Below are 27,626 nucleotides of genomic sequence, written 5' to 3'. Positions count from 1 at the left end.
TTAAATAACAGTGCTTTGGTGTTGATTTTTTCTTCATTGCCAATAGAGTTTTTTCTTTTTTTTTTTTTCCTTTCCTATAAAATACATCCTCCCAAAAGGTACACAGCCTAGAGTATATTTCTGGAGAACAGAATTATTTTGCAAAAAGAACAAAGATGTAGAAGAAATTCTATATAAGTTTTATTACTGAAAATGAAGGCATTTTCAGAAGAAGGACAATGACGAATAAAAAAGATCATCCTGCTGTGTCCTGGGGAATGAGGATCTGTCCATCACTGCAGGCTCTGCCTCTGTGTCACCAAAGGCATCTCAGGGACTAGGGTGGAACATTCATTCTCTTTAACTAGTCCACCCATCAGGAATATGGGGAAGCCAGACCTGTAAGATTTTTCACCCCAAAGAAGCCAGGATCTACTCTGTCTTTTATGGATGAGCTGCACCCATTGTAGACAGAGTGAAATTAACTAATGCTTTGGTTTGGCTCTGGAAAGTCCACTAGAGACTCAAGTATTAAAACCTTGTTCCTAAGCTTGGTGGCCTTGGCAAATGGTAGAAACCTTTAGGAGTTGGGGCCTAGGGAGAGGTCTGGGGTCATTAGCCTTGAAATGGATAATGAGATCCCAACCTCTTCCTTTGTTTGTTCCTTTCCTGGCTGTCATAAGGTGATAAATTGGCCTCCAGTTCAGCTGCTTGTGCCACAAGATGCTGTGTCACCACAGACCCACGGCAGTGGAACCAATTGGTCACGCACTGAAATCTCCAAAACTGTGAGCCACATGAAGCTGACTAACACAGCCAGGAACACTGATATCCCCGGTGTCATCTCCTCAGTGTGACAGGATACTGAGTACCACCTTTGTAAAGTCTATCCTTGTTTGTGTTTTTAACAATAGACATAAGTCTGAATTCATGCTTACCCTTTGTGGGGAGGATACTGAAAACTAGAAAACCTTCTTTAGTCTGCAAATTTTGCAGAATGCCATCAAGATATTGGGTGGGGAGTTCCTGTCACTGCCCTCTGGACTCTTGTAGTTCTTTTCCACTAATCTGTTCGGATTCTGGGTCATTTATTTCTATTACAGAACATTTTTGGGACATTAATTTAAGAGACTTCTGTATAATTGAGTACAGCGATTGCTTGTGTAGGCTTGACTCAAACTTTATGATAAAAAACATTCATCATATTCCTTTCCATGTAAGAGGAATTTAAACTCTCCTCTTCATGAGAAGACCTGTCTGCAATGGAATTAAAATAGCTTCTCCCCGAATGGGAGCACTGACTTGGCAAAGATCAGGAGCAGTCATTCAAGAGGAATGCAATTGGATAATTGAAATTTAAATGAGCTTGTAATCTGACTTTGAAAATAAAGGAAAAGAGATACCTAAGAAGGTTTCTTCCAGGTGAAGAAGTATCCTTCCAGTCACTTCCAGTTTCAAGGCTAATATCATACACATGGTGAAAGTAATATAGCAATAAAACTTATCTTTCCATGTGCTTGTTCTCCCCGATACACTGATAGCTGTGCTTAGAAAAGGTGCCCTACATAGGGAAAACTCACGTCTTCAAAAACGACTTTCAAATATCACCAGAGATTTACAGTCTGTTCCAGCAATGTTTGGAGCAATTGCCTTTTTTTTTTATGTTGTGTCCATAAAGCATATATTATTAACCCAAGGAAGATCCCTAAATAAGTGACACAGATTTCCTTCTTTATTTAGAAACTATTCTGAGGTTCATACTTTCAAAGGATCCTTTCTCTTTGAATAACTTCTTCCTCATTCTCCAAGGACACGATATTATTCTTGTTAAAAACACCAAATGATAAATGTTACAGGTGATTCACGTTCCCAAAGTGAAAACATTCCTATGGTTATTGTCACTGCCTTTAATAGAATTATAAATAGAATTATAGGATAAGAATTGTTTCTTTGCTGTAGAAGAACACAGAATTGCCATATATATTATTACCTGTAAATAGAGAAAAAATAAAGATTCTAAATAAAGTCACAATTTTGAAAAAAAAAAGTTAAATTAAACTGGTGGGTGATTATTTTCAGAGGAAAAAAGGTGCCTAGGCTTTACAGGTAATTCTGTACTTACCTGATACAGATGGAGCAGAGCTCAATTTGCTTGAAGGCAGATTTCTGTTAAACAATTCCCATTTGCTCATTATTTCTATTGTGGAATTTTAAGAATTGATCTCTAGATATAATGAAATTAACCATAAAGCATATACATGTAAAAAGAGATAACTTTCTGATATTTGAAACCTGTTGAACCATAATGTATTAATGACACTGAGCTATGATTCACAAGATTTTTAAAACTGTGGAAGAAAGACTATATTCAGTATAGGTTGACACACTGAAAAATGATTCCTTTGCTTTACCTTACTTTAAATTCAGTTCCCACCATGCCAGTAACAAACCATAAAGCTTCAAAATGTGCCAAGATTCCAGGCCATCTTGAATCACATTAATGTTTCTAACTTTATATCCAAAGAAATTATTTTCTATTTTCTCTATCACTTAAACTTACTGGCTTCTTTCCAGACACTCAAATCTACAGATATTCCAAGTGTATTAGAATATCTTTAGATAAAAAGACAGGGTTGTCCAAATAACTAAAGGATGACATATCTGAGGCTTATTTAGCAATGAGCCCTTGCATCAGTGCCAACAGAGGCTTGTCTTAATGTCTGATAATAATTAGCAAATTGGCCGACAATTCTAAGCTGAGCTTTTGGTTTCCAACCTAGTGGTTTGACTGATGGCTGGGAATGGTTGGCCCATCAAAATCCTGTTTGCAAGAGCTGACACTTACATAGGGGTTAACAAAGCCAAGCTGCACTGTGTAGGCTGGCAGCAGGCCAGAGCAGGGCATGAGGCTGCAAGAATCTCTAGGCCTGAGACTTTGAAAGGCTACTTATTAAAAACTTGCCACCTGCAAGCTGGCGTTGTAGCTCTGTGGTAGAGCACATGCTTAGCATTCATGGAGCCCCAGTTTCCATACCTACCACCAGAAGGAGAAAAAAAAATGTCACCTACAGTTTTTATTTCTTTGTCTTGATTAGAAGTGAAGGAAAAAGTTATGAAGTTTTTATAAATAATCTATGCTCAATGTTAGTAATAACAGAGTAGAAAAATGAAACAGATTTGACAAACTAGCCATCATTACCATGCAGAGGTAAAAATCTATTCACCTTTTCTATGTATGTATTCACAGACATATATATGTATGTATTCACAGAGAATTTTAACAAAATTGGAGTCTAGTATACACATCATACACATCGATATATGACAGTCTCCTAATATTCATATTTCCATTGAGTAAGTATTTGTCTGTAATATCACTTAAATACTTTTAATGTTCACTTAATTTTATTTATGTATTATCATAATTATCAACTGATTATTGGTGAAGGTTAAAAATTTATTTCCTATACAAAGAAAACTATGGTAAAGACCTTTTTCTGGTTTTTGGTTTGTTTTTGCATGCAGCCTGAATTATTTCTCTAAGATGATTTTCCGAATGACTAGGGCTAAAAGTATGCACATCTGTAAAATTTTTAAGAAGTTTTTTCCCAGATTGGCCCAGGATTTAAAAAAAAAAAATTACACTTATGTTCCCTAACTTCTAAATATATGATTAAATTATTAGCAGAATAACTGTTCTTCTCTGGATTGTGCTAAGGGTTTGATTATTGTATATTTATAGTGCATACTTCTTTTTCTGAGAGGAGTCAATTTTTCTGACAATATTATTATTTGGCCTGAATGTTTCCCTTTTTCCAGTGGCCATGAGGAGAGCTTTGATGAGGTCTAGGAAGTGGTTGGCACCCCATAAGTGCTCTCTGTGTCTAATAACTCATTTAAGTCACATAAGTCATTAATTCACAGAATTCATGCTAGAGAGATGAGAAGATGGAAGCATAAGATGTTAAGCAGTTTACCCTAGGTTACCATCTAGAAAGAAGCTGGACTGGGATAAAAATGTAATTAGACAGAAGGAGAGAAGAATATTGTGATTCTATTCTAGCAATGTAATTTCTCCCAAGGAATATCATTGAATCTACAACCTGTGAAGTTTTGATATGACCCTTTTCAAGACAACCATCCTGTAGCCTCTGTTAACTTAGAACTTTCAAAAAAGACCTTAGATGAATTTCATAACAAATGATGCTCTTTAATTACATATTTGTTTTGATACAGGTCTAGTCATTCAACCTTCCTAGTGTTAAACATAATTATGCACACTTATGTCATGCATACTTGAAGTTTCCCATGAAGTTTTTTCTTAAAATAGCAGCATGTATTACTCATGCGAGATTATATGCTGTGATTGTGGGCAAGAAATACAGAAATGCGTTCAAGAGCTGGCGCTGATGCTATGGGGTTATTTAAAGGGAGAGGAACCTTCATGTAACTGAAATGTTTGGGGATTGCACTTTAGGATGCAGAGCTAAAATTTAGGGCATTTGCTCATGTATTCTATTTCATTATCCTGTGGTCAATATAGAAAGTCCAATACTAGGTTCTGTAGAGAAGACGAGATTTTCCATGAATTCAGTGCTTTCATGTCCTAGAAGATGTGTTATAGTTTAGATATAAGGTGTCCCTCAAAAGCTCACGTGTGAGATAGTACAAGCGTTTAGAGATGAAGTGATTGGGTTATGAGAGCATTAACATAATCAGTGAATTAATACCCTGTTAGGGATTAACTGAGTGGTAACTGAAGGCAAGTAGCGTGTGTCTCAAGGGAGAGGTGGGAATTGGGAATATGCCTTGGTGGTATGTTTTGTGACTGGTGAGTGGAGTCTCGCTCTGCTTCCTGATCATATTCTGAGTTGCTTTCTTCTACCATACTCTTCCACCATGATTTCACTTTGAGCCCTGAGGAATGTTAGCTGCCATCTGTGGACTAAGACCTCTGAAACCATGAGCTTCAAAGTAAACATTTTCCCCTCTAATTGTTCTTGTCAGTTCTTTTAGTCACAGCAGTGAAAAAGCTGACTAAACCAAAATGCCTCTTAACTTCCAAAAACCATGATAGGATTTGAGGACAGAGGGAAGCTAAAAGTTCAGTATAACTCCTACAACCTAATTCAGAACTCTTATTAGATAATAGTGTTTACTTATTATTATATGGCCTTGCCTTATTAGATTATTGTACCAATTGTGATTTTATTACATTAAAATTATTTCATAATCTCTATTATGCCATTGGGATGATTAATTTTATGTGTGTGTGTGTACAAACAAACATGATGTCAGTGAAAAGAGGAACCAAGTAGGCTCGAGGTATGCACATCTGTAAAAGTTTTAAGAATTGTACCAACTAACACAGCCTGACTATTCTTGGATGTAGTGCTGGAGGTTCTCAGACAGCCCAAGGTAGCCAGGGCTTCTGTACCTTCGTATGATTGCAACCACAGTTGTTTGGAGCAGGCCTCTTGAGGAACAGAGGCCTCCTGAACCTGCTAGCTTCTTCTTCAATTCACAGCCCCTCCCTGCCACCTCCTTCCCCACCCTCCCATCTCTCTTCTCCAGTTCTGTTAAAATGAAAAAAAGGCTAGTCTTTGAGAGGGCACTGTAAGATGCATAACTGGCTTCTAACCCCTACTCCCCAGTGCTGGTGTACTTGGGTAGCCCAACAGGGTGATTGTTCAAACATGATCATCCTTCCCAGCTGGTGGATTTCCAGGAAGCCCCAAGAACACACCCATGTGGTGCAGTGCACTGGTACACAAGGGCTTTCTGGGGACCTGCTTGGGCTGTGGGGTCCACCTCTGGTGAGCAGTGTGGGATACTAGGTACCTGTAAAAGGAATAGGGAGCCAAAGCCATGCATGGCGTTGGGGGCAGCTGGAGTAATTTCCAGCAGTCGGTCCAGTCTTTCACAGCCCAAGCATGTTACAGCTGGGCTGAGCACCCAGCATGGCAGGCTCTCCAAAAAGAAGAAAAGCTGCTGTTTGGGTGGTAAGAACGGAAAAGGAAGGGCTGGACACTTGCCCACTGATTGTCCTATTTCTGGTAGCCTGAGAGCCTTTCTCAGTCCAGGTATCTTTTCTCCTCCGTGGCTGGGGGTGTTCTGTGAGCTGGGGGAGCTGGTTCTTTGTCTGTCTGCCAAGCTCCAGTTCCTAGGATGGAAATGCTCTTCATTTGGGTCTCACCCCATGCTTGATGTAGGCTGGGACCCTGGCTCATCCTGGACTAGGGCTCAGCTGCTGGTCTCTCCTTCTGTCTCCTACAGAGCTGGGGGTGCAGAACAGGACTTGACCCCCCCCCAACATGGCATGTGGAGACACAGCACCCTGAGTGACTGGCTTGTGACTTGGCCTCCCTCTTGGTGCCAGGTGCTGTTCATCAGAGAAGAAACTACACTCGTAGCCCTCTCTCAACAAGATAAGGAGTTTGAACAATCTGAAACCAACTAACAGCCTGAATATTCTGGTTGCAAAGATAACTCTTGAGTCCTGTTTTTTTTTCCCCCCTTTCCTTTTGTGGGGGTGGATACCAGAAGCACTGAACTACTGAGCCAACCCCAGTCCTTTTTATATTTTATTTTGAGACACGGCTCCCTAAGTTGCTGAGGGTCTCACTAAGTTTCTGAGGCTGGTTTTGACCTTTTGATTTCCTGCCTCAGCCTCCTGAGGTCGTGGAATTACCCATGCTTACCTTGAGCGCTGGTTTTTAAAGTCATCATTTTTAGTATTTGAGCCCCAATTTTTTCTTCCTAAGGGAAGAAAACTAAGAGAATTCCTCATGGAAATTCTCCAGACCTAGCCACTTGCTTTTTCTGTCCGCATTCTCCCAGGTTGGGAGAATCCAAACAGAACTTGAGGAAATCCATGCATCAGGGCAGATGGTATCTGTGGAGAGGCTTCTTCTCGCCTTGTGCAGCAAGTATAAAATGTATATGTTCTCATCCTCTGGGCCAGGCAGAGGATGATAATGGGAGTCTATCACTAGGAAGAAGGAGATCTTGAAGGAATCAGTTGGATTAGAGACTGGACTTCCAAAGGAAGCCACCCTTTCCCTCCTCTTGCATATGCTGTTGGGTCACCTCCCTCCAACTTCATCCTCTGGTCCCAGTGGCCTCTCTGTGACCTTCATAACTTGACAGTCACTACCCACAGGCCAAAGGAAGCAGGAAAGCCCACTTTCAGCCTCAGTCCTTCCCTCTTCCCCACTCAAGTGCCTTCACGGCATCTGGCAGTGCACTGCAGTTTACCCACCCAGTCATTATTGGTTATTTTTGCTAATAATCATTTAATGAGCATCTCACCCTCCAGGAGTCAAAATGCTTTGCTTCCTCCTAGCAGTATTTTCAAGGTGCAGCACAAATCCTTGCCTCCAGTAGGTGCCCCTGACTGCTGTTGATGGAGTGAAGGAATGATTTTCAGCATCACGATAGCTGACTGAAGTTCAAAGACAGGATTCCCAAGATTGTGTGTGTGTGTGTGTGTGTGTGTGTGTGTGTGTGTGTGTAGGCTCTTCCAGCAGAGTGGCCATAAGAGAGCACCAGTGAACTGTTCCTTTTCAAACCAAACATTGAATCAGAATATATTGGAGGAAGAGATGTAAGGACAGTTGCTCCCTTCCCTCTGAAAGTGTCTGTTTAATGTCTTATATAAAACAAGCATGAAACAAATTAATCAAACAGCTTTTTAGTGCCTATTTTGAGCTAGCAGTCTGTTAAATGAAGAGGAAGGCAGAAGCTGTTAGATGTTTCCTAGATAAATGCCTGGAAGTGTTACTAGTCGGGATCCCCACAGCCTCCAGGGAGCCCTGCCTCAGGCCAAATCGTTGAACCTGGTACCTCTCGGAGTTTTCCCTCCTGATAGTGGTGATTGTGCTTTCATAATCCACACTCGGTGATGCTTCCTGTAGCCCAAGTGGCAGTTGCTTTCTCTGACAGACTTGTCTCCATCCTGTTGTCCTGAGTTGGTGTGTGTGTCTGCATTCCTATAGTTTTTCACTCTCAAATGTGTGGGCTGTGAATGTCTGTGCTTTCCCTTGAAGTTCATGGGTCATATCACTCTTTTCTCTGATTTAAATCCCAACGAGTTTTTGATACACAAAAATGGAAGGATGAACTGCCTCTAGGTCAATATTAATTTTCCACGGCTACCGACTTCTCTCTAGGAATATTTGGTTTCTTAGATACCAGTGTCTAGTAATTATGAAAAATAAATTGAACAGATTAACAGATTCACTTTGTATCAGCCCAGATGGACAGATAATTCTGTAGAACATAGAAGGAAAAAAAAATGACCTTGTGGGAAAACAAATAGATAAACAAATTGTATTACCAAAAGTTGCACTTGACGAGCTGACTTCTCTCCCTTTTTTACATAAATTTGTCATTTAGAGTTTCATCCAACTTCTCCTTACAAACATTTTCCATTTTATATTCCACACCAAACCTTTTTGAAGTGTATATAATTTAGTCTGTACTATAAATCATTAATGAAATGTAATTACATGTCTATCCTTTCCTGAATATATTTCTTTTTAAGATCTGTTCATGTAGAATCAAGAGAAATTAGTGACTATTACATATCCGAGCAGAAGCAGGGGAAGTGACTTGCCCGGCTACCATGACTACCAGGGATGGTCCTGTGTGGTACATCAAGCCTACCATTAGCTTGTCACCATTTATTACTTCTGAGTGGTGTTTCTGACCAAACTGGACAACTGAGAAGCATTCAAACATTTTGTCTGAGTATTGCAACACTGGAAAGGAAGTCAGACAATGTAGAGTTGTGAGAAGACCACTCTTATGAAAAATTGCCGAATTCAGAACTCAGTGCCCAAGGTCACATAGTGATCGAGTGAGTGGAGGATCTGGAACTTAAAACCCAAGAAGTCTGGTTATTAGAAAGCATGCTTTTCCCCTCTGCATCAAACTGCCCCTTATAGTATTTGGCTTCTAGAACTAGTTTTTCCATTAAATTGTACAGTGGAAAAATCCTTTTGTTGTTGGTGGTGGTCTTTTTCAGTGACTCCTGAGATCCATTTCCATCCTTTGTAGCTCCAAATTATTATTAGTCACTGTAGTCAAGATTATGATTTTTTGACACCTCGATTAGCATTTTTCCACTGTGGATGGAAATATGCATGCTATTTTAAACTATATTGAAGAGAGATTAATTACCACTTTACAACATTTAAGTCACACATTGCTAATCAGGATAAATAAGGTGAGACTTGGATTTTATGGCACTTTCACTATTATTTTCGTCATATTGATTTGGTGATTTATTCTTCAGTGCTGGAATCAGTTAGTTAAGCATAAGTGAGCAGGAAGTCCTGTACATTGATTTAACCACTCTGTTTCTCTAGATTGGGGGGAAAGTAATGCAATTTAAAAATTGCTTACAGTTTAGAAGGTGACACATTCATCCTGAAAATGACAGGAAATCAAGATGTTTTTGTCTGTGGGGTTTAATTATTAAAATTTAATTTGCTCCTATGCTTTGCTTCAGTAGCTCTGTGCTAGCAAACTAGCTATAATTAGATTAGCAGCCTGCTAAGCGCTGGTGACAGCCTGTGCCTCAGAGAGCATGTGCTGGATTCTGCATGTGCCTCATCCTCATTGGTGGTTGGTGTTGCTGCTCGCCCGTTCGATAGGTTTCCACAGTAATCTTTATGCTGCATTAGAAACATAGATACAGAGGTACTGTACTGTGTTCTTACAACCGCAAGGTGCTGGGCTGGTAACCTTAAAGAAGGAGTAAGGCACGGAAGAGCAGGCGTTCCCCTTTGTTGTAGAGCATCGGTGGTTAAGGACCTCCAGCTGCAGGAGGTCAGCCAGCAAGTCGCAGTTCATGGTAATTACTCTAAGTCTTTCTCTCTTATGAAAAACACAGCCATGCATGAAATGAGGCATGTTCGTCATGCCATGTATTTAATTTGATCTTGCTTTGTTGATACTGTGTGTACTCCTGCATTCCATACCAAAAAAAAAAAAAAAAAAAAAAACATTCTCCTGCAGAAGGCTTGCCTGGTAAACAGCCACCCTGTTCACAAAAGACTGTTGTTTTTACCTGGATTCAAGGGTGCATGTGCTTGGGAGTGATTCTTATTGGTCCTCTTCTGTTTTGGAAAGCCAGATGCTGCATGGATTCCGGTGTCTTTGTGGGTGGGTTTCAGGACTCAGTGGACTTTGTTTGCATTGAGTCCAGACTCTCCTGAACAATGAGTGATCAAGGAAAATTTAGTGAAACAATTTAATTAGGACAGGGCAGTGACGCTCCTGATTCGATGCTGGGTCTCAGCAGAAGTAATGTGCTATTGTTTCTTCAAAGATGCGTGCCGCCTTCATTTTGGATGGTTTTCTTTGTCTCACCTTTTGTAGTTTTCATGAAGCTTTTTTAATACAGGAAATGTTACCATAGCTCATTCTGCCAAAATATTTGTGGGTATGTATTCAGCTGTACCTGGAGGAGAAATTTTTGACTCCTGGCTTTGTTTAAGAGAGACGCTGTTTTTGGAGTTGACGTGTCATCTCATGGGAAGGTGGGGTCCTTGCCACTTACTTTGATGACAGTATTTTTTATTTCTATTAATGGTTACCTGGATTATTTTCCAAATTGAACAATAATCTTAAATTCTTTAATAAAGGTGGTGCATTCTGAAGGAAAAATATTTTAAGCCCGCAAAGCAGAGGTTCAAAAATACAAACAAATGCAACGTGAGTTGGTGCTTCTCAGTGTACCTCCTATTTTATGCCCCCAGGACCCCTGCTTCCGTTCAGTCTTCAAACTTCAAAATTAATGTCCTCCCCCTATCAGACTGTGGAGTCCACAGAAACTTGGGCACTGACTCACCAGTCACAGGGCTGGCGGGCTGCCACCATGCGTCTGCTCTCAGTGGAGAGTCCTCCTGGCTCCCGAAAGCCTTCAGGAATTATTTACAAGCTCCTGAAAAGCCAAGCATTGCCACTTACATATTTTGTGAAGATAACTGCTCTGATCTAGAGCTGTATCCTGGTTGAAGGGAGTCAGTTTATTCTTGGGCAGAGGAAGACTTGAGATCGATCACTCACTATGCCTCACCACTGCACTCCCTTTTCTGTCCTGGGGGTAAAAAAAATCAGCCAGAGTCTTGAAAACTCAGATGATAGTGTTAAGGGGGAAAACCAAGGAATATTATCAAAGTCTGCCATGGGCTGTCATGGAGTAAGGTGCATAATAAGAAAGTTTGGTGGCTGTTGGTGGCCATACAGGGTCTCGATGACTTGAACTGGTTAGGTGGCTTCTCAGGCACTTTGGTTGGTGAAATGAACAGGAGAACAGTCTTTCCACTTTGTATTCCATCCCCTGGACACAAACCAGGCCTCGTTCCCCTGACAGACTGAGCACACCCCGAGTGAGAACACAGGTTCTGCTGGAACAGCTTTTCTTGTCCTCAAAGTCCAGGCTCCTCCACTGTGTCACTGCATCATTCTTTGCCTAACAGTGTCCCTCCGGTGATTGTGGGAAAACACCTTTTCTGCCTTTTGACACTTGGGCTCGGTCCCTTGTTTTGGGAAAGATCAATTGATGCAATTCTGTAATATCCTTTCTCCTCCTTTTTCAGTTTCCCAAAGTACTTCCTAAATTGTCTGGGTCTTGGAGAGTTTCAAAGAAATAAGCTACTGTAAGAGTAGATTCTGTTGTCCTTTCCTTTAGCCATAGCTGAAACGTTGGGTGAACATGGCCTTCCTTTTGTGAGTGGAGCCACTCTGTCATTGAACTAGGTGGGAAACAGGTCTCACCGAGGTCCGTTCCCAAGGCTGTGCCTTAAGGAATTTTTGTGTCTGAGGGACTTCTTAAAAATTTACATATAAATTATGTAATTCACAGACATGCCTATATCCTGAACTATATGACATCCCAAAGGACCTTTAAATCTGATCCAAAGGAGCATTTTAATAATAGGACTGTTATTAATGATTTTGCAGAGTAACCAAAATAGGCACATTTATCTTCAATTGCATCACATCTTAGTTATTTTTTTTCTTACTGAATTAAGGGGAATCCTTACATATTCCTAAGACAAGAAAATAAAAATAAATTTTTTGACACTTTATAGTTTTGTTCTTTCCCCTTCTTCTAATTCCATAACCCATTACTGATGAGAAAATGACATTTCTCACGCAGCAAAAAGTAGATCTAATAGTCTGAACATAAACATTTAATATTTTTTTTAAAAATTTATGCCTTTTCTGTCATACAATACTTCTTTTTCTCCTAGGGGCTTCTAATCACAGCAGACCAGATAATCAGTTTAAAACAGAAACTCGTCCTATGTAGAATGTGATGTGCCACAAAGCAGTAGGTTCAAGAGGTTCTGAAAAATAATTGTAAAAAGATGAGCAGTGGACTGTACAAGCTGTTGGACATGGGTCCTAGTGGCTTCGTGGCTGGCTACTGGCTATGATCTGAGATAGATCTGTCATTAGCAATTGATGAGTATTTTAGTGTGGACCCTCCTAAAGTTGTCTGGATTAGAAAAATATTTAAAAGCATAGTAGGTCCCTCATCTGAATGTAGTCGTTTTATTCTTTCATTATTTTATTCTGTAATTATGGGGACCTGCTATGAGCGAGGCTACGAGTTTAGCTTTATTGAGAGAAGATAGAAGGCACACTCCTATCCTGCAAGAAGCACTTAGCAGGAAAGACAGCTAAATAATTAATAACAGGGGGAGGAGGAGCAGACATAGGCACCTGGTTCGGTGATAGCAAGGTATGATGAGCAGACGTTTAGAAAGAGAATGGGAGCTGGGGCAGGGTGGTGCACACCTGTAATCCCAGCAGCTCAGGAGGCTGAGACAGGAGGATCTCGAGTTCAAAGCCAGCCTCAGCAAAAGCAAGGCAGTAAGCAACTCAGTGAGACCCTGTCTCTAAATAAAATACAAAATAGGGATGGGGATGTGGCTCAGTGGCCAAGTGCCCCTCAGTTCAGTCCCCAGTCCCACCCCCCACAATAAAAAGAGGGTGGGGGTGAGTACCAGAGAAGCCTTCAGGAGAAGCGAGATGGGATTTCCTACCATATGACACCACACCCACTTCTGTTAATGTTCAACAGAGGCTGGATCTGTCACACACTTTGGAGTGTCACCATGTCATCTTATGTCAGATGTATAATAAATGCAAAGAACCATTTATTTTCTTCCCCTTACTGACTTTTCTCAGAATCCACATAAGATTGTTGTCTGGAGATGTTTTTATGTCTGATAGATTTACATGCCTGAGATTTGAAATTCTTAAAAAAAAAAAAAGGTACCAATAATTTAGAAATGCATCTTAGAGGAATAACAGAACATTTTCATGACTGCTGCCCTCCAGGTACTTTGATGATTACTTTTGGAACTGTTTGCTTTGCCAAGAATTAAGATTTTTCTCGTAGACGCCTGTAGACCCTTGAAAGTCAATTATTTCGATGAATGTGCTTATTAAATCCAAGCTGGACTTGGAGTGTAGCATTTTACCCCACCACCTCTGATTTTTGTATACATTTAGAAAATAATTCGTAGAAAGTTTTAGATAATTTCTTATCTATTGAGTTTGGGTATCTTTTAAATCTTGCCAAATTTGAGAGGGGGGGGTCCACATTAAGGGTCACTCATCTTCACTAGTTCTTACCACCAGTAAAATCTCTGCATGAGAAGAGTGTGTTTCCACTTCCATGAGACTTGCAGTCAGGGAACCTTCCTAAATCTCTCCTGCTTCACCCTCTCCTCCTTCTCCACACTTAACTCTGGAGCTTTGCTTTCCCAGGTCCTCACTCCGCCCTGCTCGCCCAGCTGGATGAGTTAGCAGGATTCCTCCCAGCCTGCCCCCCAGCCACTGGCTTCAGTTGTCAGCAGCTCTCTGAGCCTCCTGACCTCTGCAGACAGCACCCTCCTGTAGTCCTCCTGTCTCTGACGGCTCCTTCCCAGGCCCCTCCTTTGCTGCTGCCTTCTAAGAGCTAGCTTTCACCAGCTTCCTGTCCACACCACCTGTTTTCCACTGGTTTCTCATCCACGGCCACATGGTACCCACCATTCTCCTCCTCTCACTCCTTGACAGCCAGGCCGGTCTGCCTCAGGGCCCTGGCTGGTCCTCTTCCTGGAATGTGCTTCCCCCAAAGCCCATGGCCTATTCCCACACTGCCTTCAGGATTTTATGGGAAATGGAGCCACGTCGGTCAGTGGGACATTCTGAGGTCATATCTATTGTTTTTATTTTATTTTTTTCATTCTCTACTTTCTGGAATATAAATTCCATGAGATCAGAGATTTTTTTTTGCCTTAACCCCCCAGAGCTTTGAAAAATACCTGATCCACAGGAAATGGCTCAGTCAGTGTTCATTGAACGAACGAATGAAGGAAGGAACACATGATTTCTGACATCCCAGTGCTAGAGTACTCTTGTAGCAATCAAGGTCTCTGCCCTAGCCAAATGATTATTGGTGAGCTCCTCACCTGGAGGGCCTTAGTCTCCTGCGCTGTAGATGGAGGGCGAGTGCAGTTCAGTCCTAAGGCCCTCTGAAATGCTAACACTCTTATCAGTTCCAGAAATGAGGTAATGTCCTACAAAATGTTACTTATGGGACTTCTCACAACTGGTTGCTACATTTTTCTTTTTATATAATTGCTATCTATAGTTAAACAAAAGGAGCAATTGAAATGAGCCAATGCTTACGTTCTAGATGAAATATGTGAAAGCTAATGCGTTTGGGTTTACTGACATCTGCTACCTGTTTTTTTTTAAATGAATTAGCCAATTTTTAATGGGATTTTTATTTTCTGTTCTAAATGCATTTAATAGTCTGCCTATTTTTGTCAAATAAAAAAAGAACATTTATCTTCTTTGCCTGTGTTTTTAGTTATTTCCTGCTACAGAGAGCACTTGGAGAAAGGAAGTCTTCCTAGGACCTCTGCCTACCGCCCATGAAATACTCATTTCTGTTTTAGGTAAGTGTATTGCTTTGCTTTGATACATACTGAGCAGAAGGTATTGATTTCTTTCTGAAAACTCATGTCATTATTATATTAAGACAAAGACTCTGAGGTTTCAGATATTTTTCTATCTGGAAAAAAATAAAGATACCAAAACAAAACATACATACAGGAATCCCAAACTTTGAGGTCCCTGCCAGTAACAAAATAGTATGATGGATTTGCTTTTCCAAGGCTTTCTGTATATCTGTTAGTAGTTACAGTTTGTTCAATGCATTGTAGTATGTAGTATGCAATCCCCTTTTATGCGCGTGGATTTAAAGACACCTTTAAAAATGAACATGCTTACACCTAAATAGGTGCACTGTCTGTGGTGAGGGAATAAGATGGTGGGGTGCAGTCAGCAGCAGCAGCACTGTGAATTAGTAGGGGGAGAGGTGGAATGGGGAGGGCAGAACCTAGATACCAACCCAGTGGATGAGATAGACAGGGCAGGACAGGTGTACTGGGCTGGCCAGGCAGGGAGACCTGGAAATGGATAAGGTACTTTTCCCCATGGCCACCCATTCCTAGAATTCCTTTTCGGTCTCTAATCAATCAAGACATACCAGAAATATCCTCTCCAGGTCTCTTTCTATGGCCAGGCCCCCCCCTTTTTTTTATAGAGAAGCTGAAGAGGTGGATGAACAGTGTGGTCAAGGCACAGGTGGTTTCCCCCTCTTATGGAGGGATCAAGAGCTCAGTACCATCACATGAGGAGGTTGGGAAAGCTTAGGAAAATGGGAGCCAGCTCCTCCATGAGTGAGAAGTGGTAAAGAGCAATTCTCATGAGAAGAGTCTCAACCTGGATGACCACACTTGATGGACAGCCTTCCTCTGGCCGCCTTTCCAGCATCCATGAGCATCTGTGTGTAATGCACCCTTGCTTACAGTAGGCCATGCATTTTCTAATTTATTTTTATTGTGTTTTGCAGAATATGGCTTAGGTAGATGTTATTACTTTCCAGGAACTTCAGAATCTGGCAGAACTTAGGCTGCCGAATAAAAATCGCCCTATGCCAGGTGGAATTCTGCAGTCTGTGGAAAGGGAAGAATTAAAAAAAAAAAAAAAAAAAGCCAACAACACACCTCAGTACTATTCCTTAAAATCCATCACTCTTAACACCACCTTCCTTATCTCCTTATCCCAGACCTGGGTTCTGTTGTGAACACCCAGGGCTCCTATTGGTTGGGAGGAACTGTGTCTTCTATCTGTAGTCCTGGTAGAGCTGAAGTTATTGACTTGCACCTGAGCACAGGTGGATTTAATGGAGAGTACTTTCCAACAGGGCCTGAATTCTCACTCTGTATCACTCTAGGGATCCCACCCATCTCAGTAGGTACACAAAGGAGGGGTTTCTTATGACACAGGCCTACTAGTGCTAACCCTGGAAATTGGAGCAAACTAGGACTTGTGGCGTCCTTTTCGTGATTCCGTCACTCCCCCTTGTTTGGACATGACTGCATGGTGTACCTGCTCACCAGGGGGCTTCTGACAGCAGCTGAATTTGCAACCCTGGTGACCAGGAAAGAAGCTGAGTAGATCTGGAGGTAACCTCATCTCTGCCACTCACTAACCTTGCAGATGGATGGGACCTGGTTGCTGTGGTTTTGAAAGCCATTGTTTTCCATATACCAAATGAGAATACCAGCAAGCCTGTAGAGATGTTGGGAAGGTGTTTAGATATCGCCTGGTTCAGCATAGACCCAGAAGGAATGGAGTCCTATCCCCTCTCACTGTCTAGAGATGACAGTTACCTTTACGGGCTTCAGTAACCTTTGAGTTTTATTCATATTATTATTTAGCTAGATCCTGTGACAGGAAGGAATGTGACCCATGAGTGCAATGTCTGTACTGTAGACACTAAATCTTAGCCCTTCTAAGTCTCACATAATGTGAGATCAGAGTGTTCATAACAAGAGTATTCTTGTACATGATATGGAAACAGGTTTTCAAGTGTTCTATGGAATATTGTGAAAAGCATAGTTTTTCTCTCACCATATCCCGTTGTTTGTAATCTTTCAGGTTATTACTGAATTTAAATTTCATTAAAACTTTTGTTCTTTTTTGAGTTCCTAAATTACAGATAAGCAGCCTTATGTATGCATATGTATCAATAGCATCATTAGCATTTTTTACTACTCTCAATAGTGCATTTAAGATCATGTTGCTTTTAAAGTACAAGCTGGGTCTTTTTTTTAAATAAAAAAGTGGTCCCTTGTTTAAGGAAACTAAAAAGGAAAATGGAGACATGAAATAAAACGATCTTGTAGTGTTCCTTTTGTGAAATTCTTTTGAGTGTAATCATCTTAAAACATGACACCTCCTGAGCATGTGTCATTTTTAAATTAGAATATAAACAGAAAAATCTATGCTTCATTCACGTCATTGCCATTTCAGGAAATCAGCTCGAGGGTTCCCTTTGTTTATAGTTTCTTATTATCTCAATCAGACTTAACTAATAAGTTGGTTTCTCCCCTTAAAAGGAAACTTTTTCAAAATGTCTCTAAGGACAGGTTTTTGCTCTTCCAGGGTGCTAGAGGCCTGAAAAATTGCTGGGAGCCAAAACAATCCTTGCACTTTTTTTTTCTTTTTCATCTTAAATGGTCCTAACCAAAAATACGCTCTAGTTTTCCCCAAAATATCTTTTTTGTTTTTTCCAGTTCCATGTTTTCATCTTCCTTTTCCACAAGCACCTCTGGCTTTTGCCTCTTCCCAGGTGAGCCCTTCGCCAGGAGAATGACTCAGAGCTCAGGTTTCCCTGTACAGTCAGGTGGGGCTTCTCTGGGGCTGACTCAGCTGACCTTGAAGGAGGTCTGCTGAGGAACAAGGGAAAGTTGGAATGGTAAGGAAACCTGCCTGCAGTGCCGCTCACCCAGCCAGGCCTGCTCACTGGGCTTCAACAAGACGGGGAGACAAAAGCGTACACTGGGAAAAGTAGCTAGGACTTTAGAATTTTCATTGTCCTTGATCACAGAAATTATCTAGGCTTCTGTAACACTAGTCGAGGGATGGTGCCCTCTCTAAAAGAAAATGCTCCTCTTCTCAGAAAGAAAGCATAATTCCAAATTTGAGGCTTTAACACACATTTATTAAGTTTAAGAACTATTGATTACAGTTTTATCTTGTCATGTTACCAAAGAAGTTTTTGACATATGAGGATATTTTCATTTCATCAAGTGAAAGACAGATTGTATGCTACTATGTGTACCTAATTGTTGTTTTTAATTATGAATGGCTATTACCATGTGGCCATAGTAGTCACTGATTTTCTTACAAAGATTGACAGAAAGGATCGTCTGCAGCTGAGCCCCGGGTCTGTGGAGGACAGCTCTGTGAGCACTGTGCTAGAGGCAGCAGATGCCTCCTGGGCAGTCTGCTTGCCCTACAGAAAAGGTATTAGAACCTTCATTGTGTAGGGGAGGTATATGGGACAATTAGTCAGCTTTCCATCACTATAACAGGTTGCCTGAGATAATTTGATTATAGAGAAAACGTTTATTTTGGCTCATAGTTTTAGAGGATCTAGTCCATGATTGGGTAGACCCATTGTTTCAGACCTCTGATGAGGGAGTGTATGGTACAGAATATTTCTTACCTTGTGGCTAAGAAGCCAAAGAGAAGAGGAAGGAGCTGGGTTCTTGCAGTCCTCTTAAAGGGCACAACCTGAAGATCTATAGATATCTCACTAGGCCCCACCTCCAAAAGGTCCAGTCACCTCCCAGAAGCAGCACCCAAGGGACTGAGCCTTTGACACATAGATCTTTGGGGGACATTCAACATCCAAACTATAGCAGGGATCAAAGAGGATAAGCCTCAAACCAAAGGGTAACCATAGGATTAAACAAAAATCCTCCCACAGCTCTTCCATCAAAGAGACCTGCACACCAGTTGATTTCCTTACAGTGTGGATCCTAGATTCAGGGTGAAGGTTGACTGTGGGAAGCTGGGCAGCAGAGCAGGTAGAATCAGAAGGTTACCAGGAAACAGGGTAGGAGGGTGTTAGAAAAGTTGAAGTCTCCATTACTAAGGAAGGAGACCAAACGGTCAAGAAATGAGGGAAGGAGAACACAGGTCAGAGAGAGGAGGACAGGTATGGTGGTTGTGGTTGGGCCAAGAGGGAAACTAGAACTTGAAGGGCTTCCCTTCTTCTTTCCAACCCATACACGTCTGCTGCCCTCTCCGGGGGTGGACTGAGGGAGTGTTTCTGTGTCCCTGTAAGTTCAGAGAGGCGTGTTGCTCCTGGGACTGCATGACCAGTGAGTGTTGTAGGCTCCTTTCTATGCTGACCTCTCTCTTCCAGAGCATATGAAGTATATGAAGTGTTCAGTTCTGTTAGATTTTAATGAATCTGGATCTAAAGATGCAGCAGCAGTGAAAATACCCCTACTCTGCATTTCTTTTCTCCTCTTCAGCAAGGGAGGAGGAGAAAGGCCTGGTCTCTTGGTAGTTGCATGTGCTCACTCCAAGTTTCATACAGTACAGGTTTATCTTTGTCCTGAATACTTATCTCTTCAGTCCCTTAGGTCTAACTCTTTATAGGACATGGTTAAAACCAATCCCTTTATCCTCCTTGGTCAGAGAGCCTGGAGTTAGTGGGAGAATCTTCCTCTGGAAGGCAGTCTCACTGAGTGACTCTTCTTCGTATGGCTGTCTATTCTGGAAGCAGACCCAGCTGACCCTCCCTCTGAGCCATCCTGCATTGGGGTAACCACCTCTTCCTCTCTGACCAACCCCATCACTGACTTAGCCCTATGCCAGGCTTCTGCCTTGTGTTTTGCTCTGAATCCATCCAAAGACGGTGTCTTAGCTTATGAGAGCTTATGGACTGCTTCCATCCAGGTATCCTTTATCAGTTTCTTTTTTCGTCAAGTCCAAAAGTTCCTTTGAGGCACATCTCAAAAGTTACTCCTTCTGGTTAAAAAAAAAAAAAAATTGTAGCACAATACAAGAATTTTTATCATTAACCTTTTCATTCAGCAAATTCATAAAAAATTTTTATAATATAATGTATACATGTGTATTAGTCAGCTTTCCATCACTATACTGAAGTACCTCAGACAGACCTTTTATGAAGTAAAGAAGGTTTTATTGAGATCACAGTTTTACAGGTTCAAAGGTATGGCACCTGCATAAGCTCAGTTCTGATGAGGGCAGCAGAAGGCAGCACATCATGGTGGCAATGTGTGCAGGAACAGTAGTGTCTCAAATCAGAGCAGAAGGAAAGAGGTCAGGCAGGGCCCATAGTCACCTTTGAGGGCTTACTTCCAATCACCTAAGGACTTCTCTAAAGTCCCACTTCCTAAAGCTCCACAGCACCCCTTAATAGTGCCACCCTGGCACCAAGCCCTTCATATGGATGGACCTTTAGGGGCACCCAGCATCTAGACCGTATATTTCTAAGTGGTCTTGAAATTATTCTTGCTTTCTTTAACCATTTATATAATTTGTCTCAAATCATATGGTAAATTCATTTCAAATTCTTCTTGTGAAACAAAGAACCTAGGCTCTTCCATGCCAGAGAGCATGACCATGTAAGCAGAGACTTATCACAGGTTCTGCGTGGTGCCCTGCAAGAACAGGGCTTCAGTTTTAAATCCTAAAGATTTTGGATCCTTGTGCAGTATCAGCACTGCCCTGTCAACTGATCGAGCTTCCCGAAGAGGAATGAAGCAGTTTTACCAACCCAGGAAAAGGCTTTCTGGAGAATAAAAATTTCATTTCAACACTACAGAGGGGGAAGCTACTGTGCATTCTTAAATGTCCATAGTAGAGTCTTAATGGACATGTAAGAAACGCAGCAGGGAGATAACAGCACATCCTCTAGAAGTCACACAGACCCACTGGCAGCAAGAAGTGCCACAGGTAGAAATTACTTCAATTCCACTGCCCAGTAAGCCCACTGTGGATTTCCTTTTCAGTGTGTAGTCCACATATTCCGACATCTCATTCATTCAGAATCTACATAGTATCACAGCACCACAGACATACATGCAATCTACATTGCATGCACTAAGAGTCCCTTCTGGTGGTGAGTGCCTAGTGCTGTGCACTCTTCAGTCTGTAAGTACATAAAGCACACACATCACAATCGGATTTGTGTTGCAGTAAATGTCGTCTGCCCCTTTCTGGTAAAGACAAGTTGAGGGTAGGGATTTTATGTTTTAGCTCTGCATCTTTAAAATTCAGCACAGAATCTTAGCACACTAAAAAGGAATTAAAATTGTTTCTGGAATTTAAAGGAACCAATGCTTTAAATTTAAATCGTGTATGTTTCTCATCTACTTTTTTGGTTACTGCCTCCCTCATGCGCTGACAGCAGCATCTTCTGGTGCTAGTCGCAGCAGGATGTGGGGCAGACAGTCCAACTTCATGATTTCACCAAAAGAGGGAGACCCAGTTCATCAGAGGAGGAAGGAAGGAGAAAATTAAGTTGAAAATCACACAGGGAGAAAAATCAGAAAGAAAATAAAATGGATTATTTGAGGCTGTGTCTATTGATGGTATAGATCGGAGGGCTATTGTTAATAACAGTGTGTTGTATCTAGAAATTTTGCTAAATGAGTAGATTTGAGCTCTTCTTACCACAGGAGGGAAAAATGGATAACTATGTGAGATAATGGACATTTACTATCTATATGTATTTTATATTATCACATGGTATACCTTAAATATACCCAATAAAATTTATTTAAAAATAAATTAAAATGGTTATAAAACTTGGTTTTCAACTTTAAACTAGTCCAAATAAGGAGTAATGGAGGCATATTAGTCTCTCAGCAGGCTCTTTGAAGGGCTGGAGATCTAGTCTAGCGATTGATCACTTTCCTAGCATGTGCAAGGACCTAGGTTTGGTCCCCAGCACTGGGGTGGGGTGGGGCAGTGGGTTTCCTTGAATCCAGTCTCCTCAAGATTTAAAATGTGGTTTTGTTTACAGAACTCAGTTCACATACAATTGCTTGTCCTCTAAGGACTCAAAGTTCTCAACATTCAAAGACACTATTATTTGGGATTGGTCCCGTCACCTTCATTTTGCAATTTTGAGGGAGGCACCAAAGTCAGTAAAGAATGTGGAGTGCTGGCCCTCCTCACCTGGGCTTCCAGTTGTATGTGTGTTAATCCAGTCCACATCCTATGAGGAACTGTTCCCCAATGCTGAGTGCACTGGGGGTCAAAGAAAGATTAGGATACCTAGTAGCATGATGGAATTCTGGCTCAGGGGTACAGTGCTTGCACAGTGTGTATGAATGAGCTGCTGGGTTTCACCCCGAGCATTACAAAAAAACAGCAAATGGATACAAACAAAAGAACTAGTCACCCAGGAGGAAAAGACAGAGCAGAGCTGCATTCTCTCTCTCTCTCTCTCTCTCTCTCTCTCTCTCTCTCTAATGTTTTCTGACATTGGACATTGAATACAGGGACACTTTACCCCTGAGCCCTTTCTATTTTTTTTTTTTTTAAGGTAGGGTTTCATTAAATTTGCCGGGCTAGCCTTGAACTTGTGATTCTCCTGCCTCAACCTCCCATGACATTGGGATTACAGTTGTGCTAGTTTCATTTGTAGTTCAACATTTCATGCCAGGTTTTTAAGAGGAAAAGAAAAAAGTAACTCTTTTGTGGGGGACTGACAACCCTCTGTTTAATCAGTGGGAGAATCTTATAGATTGAATTGACCACTGGTGTGTGAACCCCAAAAATGCACATGTGGAACTCAGGCCTAAAAACGCTGCACGATCATTTCTATAAGGAATCCTTTCAGAATATATCTGGCACACTAATTTACCAAGCATTTTGAGACTATGTTCATGTCTTCCCCTGCAGATGTCTGTTTTTTCCTACCTTGAAGCTTCCGCAGGCCATGTCCCTGTTATATAAGGTGCTGCACTCTGCTTTTATGTGCAGCTCATCCCTGCTGCAGTCCTTGGGCACTGGCCGATGGCACACAGAGCATCACCCACTCTAGGGTGTTCCTCCTCTGTGTGCAGTGGTTGCTTTCTTAACCAAAGCTTCAGCCCCTCTCAGGCAGTTTGCAGGAGTGTTAGGCCAAAGCAGACTGCTTCATTTGGAGCCATTATTTTTAGGAGTCTTTGGTTACTAAGCATTTGATTAAGAGATGGTAAGTACGATAAAGAAAAACCTTATGAATGTGTCACTGTAAATCACTCATTAAGAAGCAGGAAATTAAGAGATCACTTGAAAACATTTTATGCCAAATCAATGGCATTTTAGGGTTTGTCATTGTACCTTCATAATGACACTTGACATTATACATGTTTGCAATGTGTCTTATTAGTTTTAAACAACAGCTGTGTTTCAGAGCATTTTTATGATTACTAGACATTTGCATCTTATCAGTATCTTATTTTTAAGGCTATTGAAACCTGGCTTTGAAGTGCTATCTGAAGTGTTCTTGTGCCTCAAACTAATAAGTCATCTCTTTATTGGCACTTGGCCCGTACATAAGTAGGACCACTGTGTTTCCTAGGATGTTCCACTGAAAGTGCTACTTCTTTTTTCTAAATTTACTGAAATATGTAAAGTACTTTACAAACTGCCACCTTTGGTTTCCAGTCTCTTGACTTATCAATGACATTTGATGATTTTCCCTGAAAAGACAGTAGAATGTTCATCAACTATCAGCTCCATAGAGTAATGATTTACAAGGTGTTGCACACATAGAGGATTGTAGAGCTTCACCGGAAGCTTCCCAGGGGTCATCATGCTAGACAGCCCTCCTCCACGGCATCATCTCCCTTCATCCTCACAACAGGTAGTTGGGATGTAACAAGTGATCATGAGGCAGGAGTCAAGATTCGAGCTTACCTTGTCTGCCTGTAGATAGGTCCTTCTGCCAAAGCATGCATGACAGTTTCAGGTACCAGATTTTGGAGAGAAACGGTATCTTTCTATTTAATTTGCTTCTTGAAAGAACATATTCTATAAGCAGATTAGATTTACTGGATTTCTCTGAGCAAAAAGGATAAGATAATAGAAGCCTAAGAAAAGTGACTTCTCAAAGTTGCATGGGTCATAACTGGAAAAGCCTGGCTTCCGACTGGTTCCCCTCTTCCTACATCACAGCTGCAAAACGAGACATCTCTTGGGACCAGCAACTCATTGGCTCTGAAGTATAATAAATAAATTAAACCCCATCAGAGATTTTCAAACTCTGAAATAGTAGGGGTCTCATAGTTGACAGGGATTGAGATTTGAGGCTCTTCTTTATCCAGAATCACCCTCCACCTGTGTATACAGCTTAAAAAAAAAAAAAAAGAGTTTGAAAATCAAGTTCTTATCATGTTCCATGCTCTAGTCTTTAGGGGCAGTGCCAGTTTCAAAAATCAATGAAACTAATATAAACATGAGCATATTGTCAATGAGGAAATATGATGTGGCTTCAAAATTAATTTGCAGCTTTCCAAAAATATAACAGTGGGTTGAGGCCAGGCAACTCTCTTAGAAATAAAACTTTTGGTTCGCTTTCAGACAGTGTCTCATTAAGTTGCTTAGGGACTCTCTTAATTGCTGAGTCTGCCCTCGAACTTTCCATCCTCCTTCTTCAACCCCCTGAGTTGCTGGGATTACAGGTGTGTATCACCGTGCCCGACATAAAACTTCTTAATACCTAGCCTAATTCCTTGTACCTACTTCAAGCCCTTGATTAGCTTAGGAGAGGCCCAGTAAATTTGATAGAATGGAATTAAGTCAAAAAATAAATTTTATTATTATGATATGTATTTTAAGTAATGCCCAGAATATCAAAATTTACTTACTTTTACACCTGTTCTAATACACTAAGATTATAAATATTTCACAGTTAATTTTAAAGGTGAATCATAACTTTAGTTTCTCCATTAAATCTCACTTTATTACATGCATGTGTATATCCATTGAGTCTGTATAAGACAGAGACTCTTCCCCAGTCCCTCCCTAGTTGTCTACATCGTTTTATTGGTTGGATGAATTTCCAGTTTCAAGTGATATTTAAAGTCATATATCTAGTTTAGAATTCCTGCAATAAAATTGCATTTCTAGACAGGATTCTCCATCTTCCCTAGATAAATTCTGAATTCTTCTTTCTTTCTGTACTACCTTGTCTGTGATCTCTTCATTCTTGGAAGAGATGGCGAACAGAGATGGTTTATGTTTCTTTTTATGGGATGCTATTAATATGAACACTTCCTATAATAAACCAAATTATATTCCCCTCATTCCCAACCTTCAGAAAGATTCATGATTCTCGATTGATGGGGCACACTAGAATTGGGGTGGGAGTTATCAGAAAACTAAACACTGCCTCAGAGTTATGCCTTTATTCTCACGTCAGAAGAATTCTTCGTGTGAGAGAAGCAGGATGGAACTGAAGTGATATTTTTGTCCCAAACCCATCAAGGACGGACTTTTTATTTCTAATACTAGCATTTTGATCAGAGAGTTTACAAGGTGAGTCCCATGCATATCGACTGGCTGCCTCATAAATGGGATCCCTTGTCAATCTGTGGCATTTTCACTTGTTACAACAGTTTTATTTCTCGTGTACGTAAATACTGCCTTTGACAGGATAAGAGACTAGTGCCATGAAGATTCCTTTAGCAGCGGTAAAAACTCTGCAGTAAAGCTTTGAAGTTTTAGGACGGCAATCAAATAGTCCAACAAAGGACAGGAGAAGCTAAAATAAAAACCTTCACAGGTGAGTGGTTTTGTTTCACATCAACTGTGGGGTCTTAATTCTGCCTATCACTCGTGCCTTCTTTGCATCGTCCACACGAAGCCAAGAAGGTTAGTGTAGGAGGATCATAAAGTATTTTGTCACCTGAAGGTCATCTGTGGCTAAGCTATAATTTCTACAGTTCCGAGAAAATTGGAGCTATCGATGTTTTGCTTTGGGTGTCTATAGGTAGGTGTTTAATGTTTTGAATTTGGTTGCTGCTGTCCTCAGTGTAGTCCTTAAAGCAGGGTGTCCTCATCCTCACCCATTTAATTTTGTGGCCTCATTTACTTGTAAGTGCCATCTTAGGGTTTTGCTTTGGCACAAAAAGCTGTAATAGAATATGAGCTCAAAGTCCTTACCTTCTACTACTCAAAGTGCTTTCCCTTGCCACTCTTTTCTTCTATTAACAGCCATATTTTACTATGTGATTATTTGATTCAGTATGACAAATAGATTTTTAAGACCAAAATAAGGATCAAAATCATTATGGCAATTGAAGATACTCCCTGAGGGGACAGAGGGAGTCTGTAAATATCCTAATTTTATAATGATATGATACAAGATTTTGAGAAATTGTTATAATGTAGAGGCATTGGTGATGTTTTACTTCTGAGTATTTACTATAAAAGTTTACATAGCACCTGTTTGTTTTTAGAGCATAAGGTTGTTCTTCAGAAGAAAGCATTTCAAGGGCTGAAGGTGTAGCTTGGGGTAGGACAGTAGCATATGTGAGGCCCTGGGTTCCATCACAGCACAACACACACACACACACACACACACACACACACACACAAAGTAGAAGTAGAAAAACAATCAAAATTATTTTTGTTTTAAAAACCTAACTATCACCATTATACCATCACTAAGAAAATTGTGCCATTCACACACATGTAATATGGTTTCTGCCCTTCTCACACATTATCAAGATTCAGTAGCAGACCTCCAGGTAACTAATTTTATTCTGAATAAAGCCTAATAAGCTTGTATCTGTATACGCTTCCCAGAGATCCTCTCAGCACCTCTTTTATCTCATTTATAAAGATTGACTGTGAGCTTTTCCCCACAAGGCCTAGTAGAGGACACCCATTTTTAGTGTTAATGATATTAACGATATTCATATAGCAGTTAACACTTACTGGGCGCTTGCTATGCGCTTCGTTGTCTTTAAGCATTTACCTAGATGTTCCCACTTAATCCTCACAAAATTCGCTCTGTATAGATGAGGACACCGCAGCACCCTCCAATGCTGTGGGATTGCCTTTTCCTGACATATGCAATGCACGGTCGGCGTGGCTGTTCCCTTGCCCCTCATCAAGGGACTGTCTACTAATTGGGCACTTTATTTGACCAGCTAATGTCTCTAGTGGGTGAATGTTAATGCTATTCCAAAAGGCGAACACCATAAGAGAAGGGCATTTTCACGCTCATCTCTCCATCAGGAATTATATTTCAAACAAAATAGAGTGAAAACATTTCTTGGAAAGCAGCATGCCCAGGGATGACTCCCCACTCCAGGATTTCCGAGTACCCCACTTCATGTTTCAAAGCATCCTTTGCATTTCTGTCCATCTGGCAAGGAGCATCTCGCTCACCCAAAAGTGAAGGGCTCCTTGTCATCATGTGGGCATTTACCACAACTCACCCTTCCCTTTGGGGCTGCAGAAGCCCCAGCTGGATGAGAGCCACTTACTGCAACACAGTTACACAAAGGGGATTGACAATGTCGAGCCTTTTGGCCCCACCCTTCCTCTGTCTCAAGATTCGTCATCAGAATTTTATGATCAGGTTGACTGTGATTCACAGCATGGATTAAATAAAATCCATGGATGACCTTGTCACCACCATGTCTCCATCAGGAAATGTTTCACATTTCTTGTGGTCATTGACTAAATGACAGGGGGAAGAAAATGTAACCTTAGGTAACTTTTATACATTAGTA

At 41.0% G+C, this 27,626-nt stretch overlaps 1 protein-coding gene across 2 annotated transcripts in view; it reads left to right on the top strand.

The window, feature by feature from the left end:
- Window positions 1-27,626, top strand: part of Fam110b (family with sequence similarity 110 member B) — a 150,722-nt gene that overhangs the window by 74,176 nt on the left and 48,920 nt on the right. The window contains exons 1-2 of one of the 2 annotated variants that reach the window (XM_026408491.2): window positions 9,646-9,838; window positions 14,864-14,951. The gene's annotated coding sequence lies outside the window, so the exon portion shown is untranslated. Of the gene's footprint in view, window positions 1-9,645; window positions 9,839-14,863; window positions 14,952-27,626 lie in introns of those variants that run through there. The other variant, XM_026408490.2, reaches the window with a different exon arrangement.

This window comes from Urocitellus parryii, chromosome 7 (assembly GCF_045843805.1).
Source record: "Urocitellus parryii isolate mUroPar1 chromosome 7, mUroPar1.hap1, whole genome shotgun sequence".
NCBI classification, from domain to species: domain Eukaryota; kingdom Metazoa; phylum Chordata; class Mammalia; order Rodentia; family Sciuridae; genus Urocitellus; species Urocitellus parryii.
The sequence above is the reverse complement of the archived record's forward strand: the minus strand, read 5'-3'. Positions and strand labels throughout refer to the sequence as shown.